The sequence below is a fragment of the Anabrus simplex genome, chromosome 1 (genome assembly GCF_040414725.1).
Source record: "Anabrus simplex isolate iqAnaSimp1 chromosome 1, ASM4041472v1, whole genome shotgun sequence".
Classification (NCBI taxonomy): Eukaryota; Metazoa; Arthropoda; class Insecta; order Orthoptera; family Tettigoniidae; genus Anabrus; species Anabrus simplex.
In genome coordinates, this window is record NC_090265.1 from 323,095,793 (window position 1) to 323,108,845 (window position 13,053).

The 13,053-nt window shown below is 42.9% G+C and overlaps 1 protein-coding gene across 1 annotated transcript in view; it reads right to left on the reverse strand.

The window, feature by feature from the left end:
* Positions 1-7,273, reverse strand: part of LOC136856752 (putative fatty acyl-CoA reductase CG5065) — a 244,179-nt gene extending 236,906 nt beyond the window's left edge. The window contains exon 1 of the mRNA XM_067134843.2: positions 7,143-7,273. The gene's annotated coding sequence lies outside the window, so the exon portion shown is untranslated. The remainder of the gene's footprint in view (positions 1-7,142) is intronic.
* Positions 7,274-13,053: the final 5,780 nt, after the last annotated feature.

The window sequence follows — 13,053 nt, forward strand, 5'->3', positions numbered from 1 at the left end:
TCCACCACACCTCCAGGTAAGAATATGAGTAACCAATCCCTGGTGAGATGACTTCCGGCAAAAGCACGAGAGATCGATAACATACAAGATATTATATTTTCAGGGAATGATTTCCGACAAGTATTGGTACGAAAATGTTGCTAACTTTTGGCTGGGAAGGCTTGGGGAGTAAGGAGACAAGCTGCTTGACTATAAACGGGATGTTCCGAGCTGTCCGTGGAGAAATGGCGTGGAATTACTTTAGTAGACGAATAAGCTTGAGTGAAGTTTTTCAAAGTAGGAAAGATCATAATATGAAGATAAATGTGTGCCTAATATTCATTTATAGGACGAGAATTTTACTTTTGCTGGCGGGACCTCGTGTTTACAGTGCACAATGTCTTCTGGTATGTGCTAGAGCAACTTTGTTACTTTCATTGACCTGTCTCGGTCTTACCCTTGGCTTTGACAATATGAAAGTGGCTGAGGTATGAGTGATGCTAGTAATGCCATTCCTTATGCACCCAGTCCCTGCTATGAATGGTGTGAAAATGTTGCTCATACGGTCGGATGATGCTTGCATTTCAGTGGGATTGGCAGACTGATATTTAATAGCAACTTCTGACTCGGCGAGGAAAGCAACGGGAAAATACCTCACTCCTCATTGCCCTAGTACGCCTCTTCAGTGATGCCTAGGCCTTCTATGATAGCTGATGGCGGAGCTATTGAGGATCCAACCAGTCTTAGGGCTGAGGACCAAACATACATACATACATACATACATACATCCATACATACATACATACATACATACATACATACATACATACATACATACAGGACGATAATAACGGATTGGAATAATTTACCAAGGGTAATGTTCCATACATTTCCAAGTTCTTTGCAAACATTTAAGAAATGGCTCGGTAAACAATTGATAGGGAATCTGCTACCTCGGTGATAGACCTAAATGCAGACCATGACTGACTGAATGAACTAACGCACATGTAAACAGAAAATTATTGTTTTGCTGTAGGCCCTACATGATATACTGCAGTATGACAAGGTTCATGATACCTAAAAGTAATAACAAAATAATAACAATTATCCGCCTCTGTGGTGTAGTGGTTGGTGTGATTAGCTGCCAAGCCCGGAGGCACGGGTTCGATTCCCGGCTCTGCCACGACATTTAAAAAGTGGTAGGAGTGCTGGAACGAGGTCCACTCTGCCTCGGGAGGTCAACTGAGTAGAGGGGGTTCGATTATCGCATCATCCATCCTGGAAGTTGTTTTCCGTGGTTTCCCACTTTTCCTCCAGGCAAATGCCGGGATGGTACCTAACGTAAGGCCACGGCCGCTTCCTTCCCTCTTCTTTGTCTCTCCCTTCCGATCTTCACATCCCCCCACAAGGCCCCTGTTCAGCATAGCTGGTGAGGCCACCTGGGCGAGGTACTGATCCTCCTTCCCAGCTGTATCCCCCGACCTAAAGTCTCATGCTCCAGGACACTGCCCTTGAAGGGGTAGAGGTGAGATCCCTCGCTGAGTCCGAGGGAAAAACCTACTCTGGAGGGTAAACGGATTAAGAAAGAAAGATAATAACGATTACCAAAGTGAATCCAGACTAATGACAATATAAATAATCTGGTGATCCCATCTGATAATTATTCGACTCGTTGGCTGAATTGTCAGCGTACTGGCCTTCGGATCAGAGGGTCCCGGGTTCGATTCTCGGACGGGTCGGGGATTTTAACCTTCATTGGTTAATTCCAATGACCCGGGGGCTGGGTGTTTGTGCTGTCCCCAACATCCCTGCAACTCACACACCACACATAACACTATCCTTCACCACAATAACACGCAGTTACCTACACATGGCAGGTGCCACCCACCCTCATCGGAGGGTCTGCCTTACAAGGGCTGCACTCGGCTAGAAATAGCCATACGAAATTATTATTATTATTATTATTATTATTATTATTATTATTATTATTATTATTATTATTATTATTACCTGATAATTCTTACCATGGTTTCCCATGCTCTCCTGATAAACTTTAGCGGTTTTTAATTGGTGTGATTCATTTAAATCATTAAAACTTTCTTGTTGCTAATGGTTTAAAGTCGCAGAAGGGCAAGGATTGGAAAGGTAGCATCCGTGGCCTTAATTAAGGTACAGCCTGGTGTGAAAATGGGAAACCACGGCAAAACATATTGAGGGCCGCCGACGGTGGGATTCGAACCCACTATCTCCCGAATGCAAGCTCACAGCTGCGTGACCCTAACCACACTGCTAACTCGCTCGGCATCTCATTAAAACTATTCGGTATAGAATTAACATATACAGTATGATCGATTAATTAATTAGCTGAGGAGTTGAATACATGACATGAATAAAATTTAAGGTAGCCTACTGTGAGTGGAATATTCATCATCATCATCATCATCTGTTTACCCTCCAGGTTCGGTTTTTCCCTCGGACTTAGCGAGGGATCCCACCTCTACCGCCTCAAGGGCAGTGTCCTGGAGCTTCAGACTCTTGGTCGGGGGATACAACTGGGGAGTATGACCAGTACCACGCCCAGGCGGCCTCACCTGCTATGCTGAACAGAGGCCTTGTGGAGGGATGGGAAGATTGGAAGGGATAGGCAAGGAAGAGGGAAGGAAGCGGCCGTGGCCTTAAATTAGGTACCATCCCGGCATTCGCCTGGAGGAGAAGTGGGAAACCACGGAAAACCACTTCCAGGATGGCTGAGGTAGGAATCGAACCCACCTCTACTCAGTTGACCTCCCGAGGCTGAGTAGACCCCGTTCCAGCCCTCGTACCACTTTTCAAATTTCGTGGCAGAGCCGGGAATCGAACCCGGGCCTCCGGGGGTAGCAGCTAATCACGCTAACCACTACACCACAGAGGCGGACGAGTGGAATATTCATTTGGTAAAAAGAAGGCTCCTTCCTTTGGAGCGTCGATATTTTCATTCAACGCGGTCATGATACCCATGAACTTATGGATGTTTCAATGAAGTTCAAAACATGACTTTAATAACTTGCGTCACTGTAATCACCTGGTTTAGGCTGGGGAGAAGTTTCTCAAGACTTGAAAATTAAGTAGCCAACCAGTATCCCGACAGAATTGAGTATCGGGTTCCAGAAAGGAACAGAAGACTGGAAGCGTGATAGCCGATTGGCATTATCCCACTCTTCTCACCAAGGCGATACTGGTTCGAATCCCGACCATTACATGTAGGATTTTTCAAATAAAAAGTCATAATCCTGTGGTTTGCATTCAACGTAGAACTAGAGGTTGTAGCTATGAACAGCATATCAATAGTCAAACAAAACAACAAGATTCCTTGGTACACGAGCCTAGAGTTCCTTTCGTTTATAGCGACTGGCTAGTATCCTTTATATCAAATGATCAAATTTCTAGTTTCACTACTTTGATTATTCTTTTTCTGCCGGTTTTCTCACACCCTCGTGGGGTCACGGGTTCGAGCTGTGATGCTCATATGGATTAAGCCCTATTTTACGGACGGATGCCCTTCCTGGCGCTAACCCTATGTGAAGCGATCACTGTTGCAGGTTTCTGTGGTTATTGGAAATGTGATGTGCTGTATCTAAATGAAGATGTGTATTAAGACCATCATCCCCCAAGCTATCGGAATTAAACTGTGGTTAAAATACCCGGTCCGGCCGAAAATTGACCGTGGAGCCTTATGAAGGGAAAGCCACTTGCTAACCATTCACCAAAGGAGCCGGGCGTATTTTGGCACGGCAAATACTTCCCAGTAACTGTTAATACTCCCACTGTGTTGTAATTGTGAAGTATTTGTCAAGACCTCAGACATGTCAACATTACTGTTAGAGGCGTAAGTTCTTCTTCACCTGCCAGGCTCAGTGGCTCAGACAGTCGAGGCGCTCTCCTTCTGACCCCAAATTTGCAGGTTCAATACTGGAGTCCGTTGGTGTTTGAAGGTACTCAAATACGTCACCCTCGTGTCGGTAGATTTACTGGCACGTATAAGAACTCCCTCGGGACTAAATTCCGGCACCCCGGCGTCTACGAAAACCATAAAAATAGTTAGTGGGACATAAAGCAAAAAATATTGTTATTATTATTATTATTATTATTATTATTATTATTATTATTATTATTATTATTATTATTATTATTATTATTATTATTCTAACTAACGACCGCGACTGAACTTATTTAGCAGAAGTCGTTGCCTTTTTCTTCTCCCAAAATGTCTTCCACTTCTTGCTGTGGCTTTTATTGCGACCTTCTCACCATGTGTTTTTGGTGGCAGTGCTTGGATGGTGTGTAAAGCGGTGATTGTCGACTGACTTACTGAACTTAGATTTGTCGAACACAATGACATCTGTGATTTCTATTGTCGCAGAAGCCGTAGAACATCCAGAACTCATCCTGAGGCAACCTTTAAGGCTCATTAGTTGTAACACCGAAATCACAATTGGCGGTCTCCCCATTACCTTCAACGTTTTAGCAAGATGGAAATGTCAGCTGACAAAGAAAAAATAGCATTATTATTATTATTATTATTATTATTATTATTATTATTATTATTATTATTATTATTATTAGGAGCCTCCGTGGCTCAGACGGCAGCGCGTCGGCTTCTCACCGCTGGATACCGTGGTTCAAATCCCGGTCGCTCCATGTGAGATTTGTGCTGGATAAAGCGGAGGCGGAACAGGTTTTTCTCCGCGTACTGCGGTTTTCCCTGTCATCTTTCATTCCAGCAACACTCTCCATTCTCATTTCATAGCATCTATCAGTCATTAATAAGTCACTTTGGGAGTTGCGACCCCATCGTACTAATAGCCTATATCTGCTTCATTCATTCCATCCCTGACTAGGTCAATGACTCGAAAACGGGTTGTAGGTTTTCATTATTATTATTATTATTATTATTATTATTATTATTATTAGTATTATTATTATTATTATTATTATTATTATTAGGGCTCGGATGTTTAGGAAAAGTCATATATTTTCTTTGTCTCTATTTTCTTGCCTGATTGGATTGTAGATGCGGAAAATCATCTTCAACTTATCGAATGCGAACTAGTGTTCACAAGACTGCTTCTCGGTATCACATCTGCAGTTAATACAAGTGGAATACCGTTTGTATAGAATGAAGGCCATAGACTTCACTGCACCTTTTACGCGATTTAAATATGCACTAATAACCTTGTGACATAGAAAGGAGCTTCCGTTCTTACAAGAATGTGTTAAGTGATAATCGGGGGTCTTTCGCGCCTGATGATTTGAAGATGAATCTTCAATTCCACCCGCGAAGAAGAATGAAAAAGGTATGGCAGTTTGCACTATAGGCCCTGCCGCCCTTCCATAATGTATTGAAAGACATCTGCTTAATTCGTTTCGTGGTGCTCAATTTCAACTTTAACCCATTTAATAATATTAATGAAATCTGGGCTTGAACGTTCCAAAATATTTAAAAAAATAGATTGATTTATAGTTTTCTCGTATTTCAAACCACCACTACAGATGCAAACATGTTTTGACTTTTAAAATGTTGTGTGATCTGATAATGTTAGTACCGGTACTTTGTAGCTATCTATTCACAAATGTTCAAATGTTATTTGCTTTACATCCCACTAACTACTTTTACGGTTTTTGGAGACGCCGAGGTGACGGAATTCAGTCCCGCAGGAGTTATTTTACGTGCCAGTAAATCTACCGACACGAGGCTGGCGTATTTGAGCACCTTCAAATACCACCGGACTGAGCCAGGATTGAACCTGCCAAGTTGGGGTCAGAAGGCCAGCGCCTCAACCGTCTGAGCCACTCAGCCCGGCACACAACTGTTCTATAAGTGAATCAAGAACAATATACTGTGTATAACTGCTAAACATGTATATTCAGAAAATTAATATGAAAGTAAGAATAAAGAATTAAGTTAACAAATATGTATGAAAGGAATTGCCCTTTCGATTCATAATATATTAAAATATGTCCGTATTTAGATTAATAATTTTCCGGTCATATTTTGTAATTATTACGTCATATTTCTCCACTTTTGAGGTCATACTTGCTTGCTTATTTCGGCTATTTTTAGGTCTTAAACATCCGAGCCCTAATTATTATTAACCTCAACATGCAGTTTCGCCTGCATAACATTCGAAGAAGTAAGTCTTGCTGGTTGCTTACCTATCTGCCATGATAAATATTCGTAATTTATAGAAAATAAGAACGTTCCAGTGTTCTTTTAGCAAATCTACATGCCCGTGCCGGGATACACTGAGAACACGCTGGCCACAAAAGAAATGTAGTACACGTGTTGAGTCGTTACATCAACGTGTTATATCATAATGTTCTTTCACTTTCTTTTTTACTTCTTGAGTGTGTTAAGAATTCTGGAAAGTTTCTATAACGAAGTGTTAACACTAAAACTAGGACATGTAAATAAGAAAATAAACTTTAGCCGATGCTATTCATCCGACAGCAATTCAATGGATTTGAAATGTCAGGTCTGGATAATCTGTTGTATGGTTAGGGAGAATTTAAGCGGCTCTTCGGATTGTGGTTCTTTCGGAGGGCTTCTTTCTTTTTCTATCTGTGTGCGTGCGTCTTGTTTGAAATATCGATGAATATATTACGAGTGTCGCTTCTTGGCAGAATGATCAATATAGTGGCCATGGGTTCACGGGGCCCCGAGTGCGATTCCCGGCCGAAGCGGATATTTTAGTTGCATTTGGGCTGGGTGTTTCTGATGATCTTAATACAACACATTACACTATCAACCACCACACAAACACACAGTGAATACATCACTCCGCATGGTATTGGCATCAGGAAGGACATGCAGCCGTAAAACTTTGTTTAAATCACATCAGCGTGACCCGAGAAAAATTGGGAAATAGGACAGGGAAGAAAATGATTATTTTACGAATTCTAGCCCCAGTAAATTACCGATGCACAAATCGTTTCAAGCATCACATCGACACAGGTTACCAAGCAGATCTCATGCACACGTTACATTCACTGGATTTACAAATACGAAGTTTCTGAGTCTTAAACTACTGCCAAAAATAGAGGTTTCGAAAGGAAAGTCCATCATAATAGTTGCTCACAGTATTACACTGGTACGCATTAATCCGAAGAAGTAGCCAGTCACTCACCTGAGAAACTTCAGCAATAGACACGGCGCGGCGCAGCGAGGAGATGAGGGAGCACGCACTCCGTACGGGCACAGACAGGTGTTCAACTGACAGTAAGTCTGTCCAGGTTCTTCCGACGAGTTATAAGTCGCACAGCGCTCTGCGGCCAGACGGTGAACTACAGAATTGAAAGCGCGAGAAAGTGACCCCAGAAAGTAAGAATGGTCTGTGTGATGCGTAGAGATTTACTAGTCAATGATAGAGGAAGGGCATGCGAACTCCACTCAATGTCGCGTAAAAAAAGGCAGAAATAAACCTTGGCAGGTTGTCATGGAGAGAAAGGGAGGCGAGTATTTCGCATTACCCGGTGGTTCTGAGTTGCGTCCAGTATGGAGTAAGTGGTGTCCAGATTGATTCCCTCAGAGCGTTGGTCCGTGGTGATTCCTTAATCTCTACCTGAATGTCACATAACCATCAAAATCACAATACCGTTTATTTTCATAAGTCTTTCTTTCTTTCTTTCTTTCTTTCTTTCTTTCTTTCTTGATTTATTTATTTATTTATTTATTTATTTATTTATTTATTTATTTATTTATTAATCTGTTTACTCTCCAGAATTGTTTTTCCCCTCGGACTCAGTGAGGGATCCCACCTCTACCGCCTCAATGGCAGTGTCCTGGAGCGTGAGACTTTGAGTTGGGAGATACAACTGCAGAGGAAGACCAGTACCTCACCTAGGAGGACTCACCTGCAGTGTTGAACAGGGGCCTTGTGAGTGGGTGGATGGGAAGATCGGAAGGGATAGACAAGGAAGAGGGAAGGAAGCGGCCGTGGTAGAAGAAGTGGGAAACCACGAAAAATCACTTCGAGGATGGCTGAGATGAGAATCGAACTCCTCTCTAAATAATTTGACCTCCTGAGGCCGAGTGGACCCCGGTACAGCCCTCGTACCACTTTTCAAATTCCATGGCAGAGCTGGGAATCGAACTTGGGCTTCCGGGTGTAGCAGTTAATCACACTAACACTACACCACAGAGGCGGATATTTTCATAAATCACCATGCAAAATGAGACTGGAATTATCCGTGAAATTTTATTTTTATATGGTGATTTCTATTTTCATTGAAGCAGGTAAATGTCCAATTCTTCTTCTTATTATTATTATTGTTATTATTTTACAATTTTCTTTACGTCGCACGGATACAGATAGGTCTTACGGTGACGATGGGATAGGAAAGGCCTAGGAACAGGAAGAAAGTGGCCGTGGCCTTAATTAAGGTACAGCTCCAGCATATGCCTGGTGTAAAGATGGGAAACTACGGAAAACCATTTTCAGGGCTGCCGACTATAGGGTACAAACTCACTGTCTCCCGGATGCAAGCTCACAGCTGCGTGCCCTTAACCGCACGGCCTACTCGCCCGGTATTTTCAATCATTAAAGAAACACCGAAAAATAGAAACACCAAACAAGAATTTTTTAAAAAAACTGACAAATGGCAAAGTTACCCACTTTGAGTTTTTACAACAAGTTTTTGCCAGTTGAATCTTGGAATATTTATCTTTATTTTAACTGATAGAACTTCTTTAATCATTTTAGTGCGATTGGGAGAAACATCTTTGAAACAAAGAGTAGTATCTCTTTCATCTTTCTAGTAATATAACATCGTACTGACTCAGATAGGTCTCCAGTGATGATAATCTACATGGTGGCCACAAAGTCCCGTTACCCGCCCCCCCTACACCTAGTTAAATAAGTTGTACACCATTTCTAAGAGAGGTTTTCTTGTGAATATACGGCATTACGAGTCCAAATCATCAGTCTGTGCACCGTCATTTTATGGCAAAGGATAATACGGCGCCAAGTTCTGTGCGACATTCTTCGGAGCATTGCTGGTGTGACTTTAGTGAAAGCTTGTCTTACAGCATCTTTCAGTTCATCCATGGTATTGTATCGGTTTTGTGAAACGATACCCTTTATGAACCCCCATAGCGCATTATAACATGTGGTAGGGTCTGGGCTTCGTGGTGGTCAGGCAAGTGGAGCCGGCAGCACAGGAGAACCACGACCTATCCATCGCCCTGGAAGAACTTCATTAAGATATTCGCACACTGCGATGGCAAAATGGGCAGGTGCCCCATCATGCTGGAACCAACATGTCTCTTTGATTCCGTGCTCCTCAAAGAGAGGAACAAACCAGTCCTGCAACATGTTCAGGTAACTGTGCTGATTCACAACACCGTCGAAAAAGAACTGCCCAAACAAGCGTCTGTTGTCCATGGCTGCCCATGGCATGACATGCGGCGGGTTATTTTCCAACTCTTCATAAAAGTGTGGATTTGTCTTGTTCCAGAAGACCACATTTCGTGCGTGAGAGCTCTTGTAAATCGCTAAATCGCACACTCATCGAAAAAGAGCACTTTGCCTCGCTTTGGTATTGTGTCGAACATCTGAAGAAGTGCCGCACATGCTTCCATTCTCCAGTCCATGGCAGCATCCGATAATTCCTGGACGGGCGTAGGCCGATATGGGCGCAAGCTTAAGTATTTCTTCGTGTGCTTCTGCATTGTCGACCGGGGTATTTGCAATTCCGCCGATCTTTTTACGCGTCGACCTCTCCACGGACTCCTCGACAAACTGACATGTTTCTCTTCTTGTGGAGGGTCTCCCACTTCTGTCCTTATCTTCCACACTTCCTGTGGCGAAGAGTTTCTTTTTCCATCGCAGAAGTGTTTGTTTTGGAGGAGGCTGTCGTTAAAATCGTGCCCGAAAGTCAGTACGAACGTGTGCTATTGTCTTCCCTGTTTGCCCTCTCTCATGCACCCTACAACTTGCAATAAAACGTTGTTCAGTACTGTATCTGGACGTATCAGCCATCCTTTAGCTCACACAATCTGAAACACAGAACAAAACGAACGTACATTAACATTTATAAGGGGGTAACGGGACTTTGGAAAGACAGTTGCTATGGCCTTATTTAAGGCACAGCCCCAGCATTTGCCTGGTGTAAACATTGGGGAAACAATGGAAAGCTTCTAATGATGGGGTTCGAACCCATCATCTTCTGAGTTCGAGCTTACACGTACTCGGCCCATGCCACGCAGTCTACTCTCTGGATCGAAGGAAACCAAGTAGACAATAAATGTAGTAATTTTATTACTTTAAAACTAACGATAACGAAGCGTAAAATTCATAGTTCTTCGTAGGGGATTTAAGGCCTCTACAACCACCAGAATAAACGCATTTAAATACAAAAATGATGAGAAATCAGAACACCAGAAGAAAAGAAAGCAGTAGTAGCACCATACTCCTGTCTTACATCATTAGACCGAACTAAAACCTTCAGTTTAAAGTATTCGGGATTGAAAAACGCAAAAGAGGCAACGCAGTAATTATCTTCACCCTCTTCATCTGTAGATCCCTGTGTCCATTATAGAAAGAAAAAACAAAGCCATTCCTATACAGGCATTGATATCCCTTGGAGGAGTGAATGGTAGAGGATTCCATTATCTGTGACCTCGGCCCTAAATGGGAAAACGTGGTCAGCTCATTGTCCGGCCACCTTTGTCGCAAGAAATTAACCTGGTGTAGGATGAGTGAACCTCAGGGCCCTGTGCCACTCCAGGAGTGGAAATATCATTTGTTAAATTTTTCGACTTCCTAACGGCAAATCGAATCCACGTCCTTCCAGGCGAACCGGACAGTTCTACGCCTTCACCTCCTCAGCTAAGCAGCCAGTCTCCACTGGATGAGTGCGAATGCAATAGCCGGAAACTATGACACAACCAAGAAGGTAAGTCTTCTTTAGACGATAATAAAAGTATGTATGATCAGTCTTCAGCCCTTAGGCTGGTTGGATACTCAACAGCTCCGCCATCAGCTGTCATAGATGGCCTAGGCATTAATGAAGAGGCGTACTAGGAAAATGAGGAGCGAGGTAGTTTTCCGTTGCTTTCCTCACCGAGCCAGAAGTTGCAAATACACATCAGTCTGCCAATCCCACTGAAATGCATGCAACAACTGACCCTATGAGCAACATTTTCACTCTATTTATAGCAGGGACTGGCTGCTCAAGGAATGGCATAACTAGCATCGCTCATACCTCGGTCATTTTCATATTGTCAAAGCCAAGGATAAGACAGAGACAGATCAATGATATAAAGCACACTATTAGCCCCGAAATTTTTCCAGGGATCTTCGTGAGATCCGGTTTGAATTTCCGGGGTGCTTAAAAGTCTGTCCTTAAATCACGTCTGCTTTCATTTGCATACCTTCCTTTAATACATTGCACAAGTGCGACTTAGTATAGACTAAAAACTCACAGTACAATTACATGGGCAATATACGTATAGCATAACAACTCCCTTGCGCAAGAACAATGATTTGTTATTTAGTGAAGGTCTATCGGTCTACGTAATTCCCGCGGGTACCAACTGATCAAATAATTGAATGATCCGGAATCCCAATACTCCCAGTTGAGGATAATGGTTTAGTGGCTGTAGACCTCTTAAAATGAAACAACAAGTTACAGAGGTACACCATCCTTTCCTTCCTCAATAAACAGGTGCCCCATTACTTATTCTTATTCCGAAATACAATTTAAAAGCTAAACTCGTCACCGTCGTCTGGGTTTATTATTCATATTCAAAACCACTTAAATTTACATTTAATCTCTGTTCACACGGCCTTGTTCAAACATCTGACTCTACCTGCAACCACATCTTTACCCAGTCTTAATCCTTTATAATTGTAAGTTGCTTAACGTCGCACCGACAGTTAGGTCTTACGGCGGCGCTGGGATAGGAAATGACTAGGAGTGGAAAGGAAGCGGCCTTGGCCTTAATTAAGGTACAGGCCCAGCATTTGCCTGGCGTGAAAATGAGAAACCACGGAAAGCCATCTTCGGGGCTGTCGACAGTGGGGTTCGAACCATCCATCTCCAGAATGTCCGACTCGTTGGCTGAACGGTCAGCGTACTGGCCTTCGGTTCAGAGGGTCCCGGGTTCGATTCCCGGCCGGGTCGGGGATTTTAACCTTACTTGGTTAATTCCAATGGCACGGGGGCTGGGTGTATGTGTTGTCTTCATCATCATTTCAACCTCATCACGACGCGCAGGTCGCCTACGGGAGTCAAATAGAAAGACCTGCACCTGGCGAGCCGAACCCGTCCTGGGATATCCCAGCACTAAAAGCCATACGACATTTCATTTCATTTTCATCTCCCGAATGCAAGCTTATAGCTGCGCGCCTCTAACCGCACGGCCAACTCGGTCGGTATTAATTATTCTTATCGCTATGTGTGAACCTTTACAGTACTTTCAACGAACAGATTCTTTTTCAAATGTATACCAGGTGTATGCATAATTTTTTTGCCGGATTTTGTGATAAAGAAAATTTCAAGGTGTATTTTACCGATTTTGCTGTGTGAGACGGCGCATTGCTGTGTAACGAAATCACTTTGCCATTTCTTCTGGCCTATTTCGATCGTCTTTCGATCAATGCGCGATTTAAATTAATCATTTATTGGCGATAACGTTGTGCATTAACGGTTTCGCCGGGTAATTGCTCGTCCTCGTACTGTTGTGGTTTACCAGAGCGCGCTGTCTTTCACATTGAAATTACCACGGTTGAACTGTCGAAACCATGTCTCACTGTTCTAATCGATGGTCCGTGTTCACCACATGTTTCTACCAGCAAACGATGATTTTCCACAGCCTTTTCCTTTGATTAAATAAGAAAAGCAATGCGTGCCGCAAATGTTCCTTTTCAGGTACAAACGTCCACATGATCACTGAACGATACAATACAGACGCTAGAGTTCGGTAGGTTAATGTCAGACGAACAAACTTACGTATGTGTCAAATTCATACGCTGCGTACTGTTCGCTGGCACCATCTCTTAGTGAAACCGGAAACAATTTATGCTTACACTTGGT